The 2961-nt window shown below is 42.2% G+C and overlaps 1 pseudogene; it reads left to right on the top strand.

Moving 5' to 3' along the window:
• The first annotated feature begins 365 nt into the window (after positions 1-365).
• The window catches only part of LOC106818593, an 8379-nt pseudogene continuing 5783 nt past the window's right edge, over positions 366-2961 (top strand).

Below are 2961 nucleotides of genomic sequence, written 5' to 3'. Positions count from 1 at the left end.
ATTGTGCGCGCACACAGCACGAACACAGTGACACACAACAGTGAACAAATTTTGCATATATTAAGCTTATCGTCATATTCACTTAGATTGCAAACTATAAAGATTATTCCTTATGGGGTATATATGCATTGGAACCATCCTATATAACAAATATATATGGTCAAGAGACGATGGAAAACGTTATACATACTACAGTACGTGTAAATATAGACGGCTATAACCATAGATGGTGCTATTATCGAACAACGTTGCACAGAAAGGGCATGTCACCGCAGGCCGAGTTCATAGATGTTTTGTAATTTCTGTGTTTGTATAATCTGCTATATATTTCGTGTAAACGGTGTACATCGCGTTTAAAGGGCATCATGCCATTTTTTGAAAAAGGAAAGAAGGAGCCGGAGGTCTACGATAATGTGCTGGCAGGCCTCAAAGCATGTTATGTCAAGAAAATCCTTCCTCTTGAGGAACACTACAAATTTCACGATTTTTATTCCCCGTCCCTAGAGAATGCTGATTTCGGTGCTAAGCCAATGGTGCTCTTGGTTGGACAGTATTCGACCGGAAAAACAACATATTCATTAAATATCTGATGGAAAGTGATTTTCCTGGAATGCGTATCGGCCCAGAACCAACCACGGATCGTTTCATCGCGATCCTGCATGGTAAAGAAGAGGTGATCATTCCTGGAAATACACAGGTCGTAGATTAGATACAAGAATGTAACCCAACACAAGAGTAGAGGTGCAGAGACTCCCCGACTTACGAACAGATTAGGTTCCGAGCGGTCGTTCGTAAGTCGATTTGTTCGTAAGTCGAACATATGTACGTACGTATACAGTATTGTACATTAGTGTAGTATAATTATGTACGTGTGAACATCGAGTAACCTAGAAGTGTACATAGTGTAAACATATACGTGAACACAAGAGTTGGCGAAAGTCAAAATTAAGAGGGCGATTGTGTATTTTTATTCACCAATATTGACATTTTACACTAATAGACTTCAGGGCAAATTGTTCGTATTATCGAAAGTTCGTAACTTGAATGTTCGTAAGTCGGAGAGTCTCTGTACTGCCACGAGAAACCTCGGGTATGTAACAAGTAACGTATAGTTTGCCACGGCGATCGCTTTCGTCTCGCGCCGGCTGCGATATATATATACTCTTGCTCACCTCCTCCGACGCTCTCGTCCACAGGTGCAGAGAAAGCATCAGATCTCGCCGGGAGACTTCCCAGACCTGCATCGCATGCAGGAGCAGCTCAAGGATCAGGACTTCACGAAGTTTCACGCGCTGAAGCCCCGGCTGCTGGAGGCCGTCGATCGAATGCTCGCCGTCGACATCGCGCAGCTGATGGCGATCGTGCCGAACGACGACAACGACGTGAACGAGTTCGGAAAGCCGGTAATTAATTACGTCGTTGCCGTCGTCTCGTTACACATTAGTCGCGGGTGTAACGAGTTTGCGCACGAATTGCGTGTTCGAATCGCCGTTGTGTCGTAGCGTTAGTCGCGAGTGTAACGTGTTAAAAACGTGAATTTGCGAACGAATTGCAGTAATGCCTCTTTTCAAATTGCGGAAAGCCGGTAATTACGCCGTCGCCATCATCGTTGTCGTCTCGTAGCGGTAAGCTGGGTTTGCACTGTCAAGTTTCTGTTGAAAAGTTGACGAGTCCATCAGCTTTTTAGATTAGAACATGTTCTATTTTCTCAGCGGAAAGTTCGGAAAGTCGGTTATTGTGTTGTCGAGTAGCCTTAGCCGCGAGCGTGCGCACGAATCGCCGTAATGCCTCGGCTTTTTTTTACAGATGATACTCTTGTCGTTACAGGCAGAGTGCAGTAATGCATCGTTGTTTTTAGGTGAGAATGCTCTGTCGCGAGTTTGCGGATGAAATGCAATGACGAGTCATCAATTTTTAGTGTGTACGGTGCTTGCGTGCTAACTTCGGCAATGCATCGCCTAATTTTAGTGATGACTTTGTGTTGCTGTGTACATAGTGATAATACTGTGGCATTTTATGCAGCTGCTACTGCTATGTGTCTTTATGTTGTGCTGTCTTTAAGATGATGCTTTTTTATTTCTTCTATTCATGTACTACTGATGCAGTGATGGTGCTGTGTGGTGATTTTGCGTATATAAGAAAAGGGTGGGGGTTTTCGGATTGTGGCTTGGGTGTAATGCAGTTTTTGGCAGCTTGTGTACCACATTTATTATATATGTTTAATATATAATACTGGAGTTAATACTTAATCTATTTGTCACTAAGTGTATAATCTATATACAGTATCACTAATATATTATCGCTATATTTAAAAGATAATCTATTTTATCACGGTTATTTCCATTTACTGTTTAAATGTGTGTGGTTATGTAACGCGATGTTACAGGAAACACAAGTGCAGCTGCTGTATGTACACTGTGTGCTAAGGTAATTTCCTTCCCAGAACTGAGAAGTATATCATGCACTCAGCTGTTGTGAAGTTAACTTTGTTTAACTTTAAATTCTCGCATTGCTTTTTCCACACTAGACAAGCTCACTAGAAGCTGGTAGAAAAACATTGAATTAACTTCAGCAGCAGGCTGCTCTGACGCTATGCAGAAATATTTTGATCTTGACTGAAATGACTTTTCCATCATGATGTTTTGTTCTAGCTTAGTAGGAAATGGGAGTGCATGTCTGTACTCTTACTATAAGTCAGGGGGTCTGTGTTGACCTAGCCTGGGTGTGCACATTATTAACTCGTAATTCCTCAATTTTTCCTAACTTCGGAATAAAAACGCGTCTCCTGTAGGTATATCTGGTATCGGGCTGCAGTTCAGTGGCGAACATGTAGCGCCCGCACATAACATGCGTGGCCTGTGGTCTTTGAACTTTGAACACTTTTACTATGTTTTGCCATATTACGTGATAAATGACACAGCGATGTCATACTTGACTGCAATTGTGGAAAAATGCGTAAGG

The sequence above is a fragment of the Priapulus caudatus genome, unplaced genomic scaffold, assembly GCF_000485595.1.
Source record: "Priapulus caudatus unplaced genomic scaffold, Priapulus_caudatus-5.0.1 Scaffold2361, whole genome shotgun sequence".
Taxonomy (NCBI): domain Eukaryota; kingdom Metazoa; phylum Priapulida; class Priapulimorpha; order Priapulimorphida; family Priapulidae; genus Priapulus; species Priapulus caudatus.
This window is presented reverse-complemented; position numbering and strand designations above follow the sequence as displayed.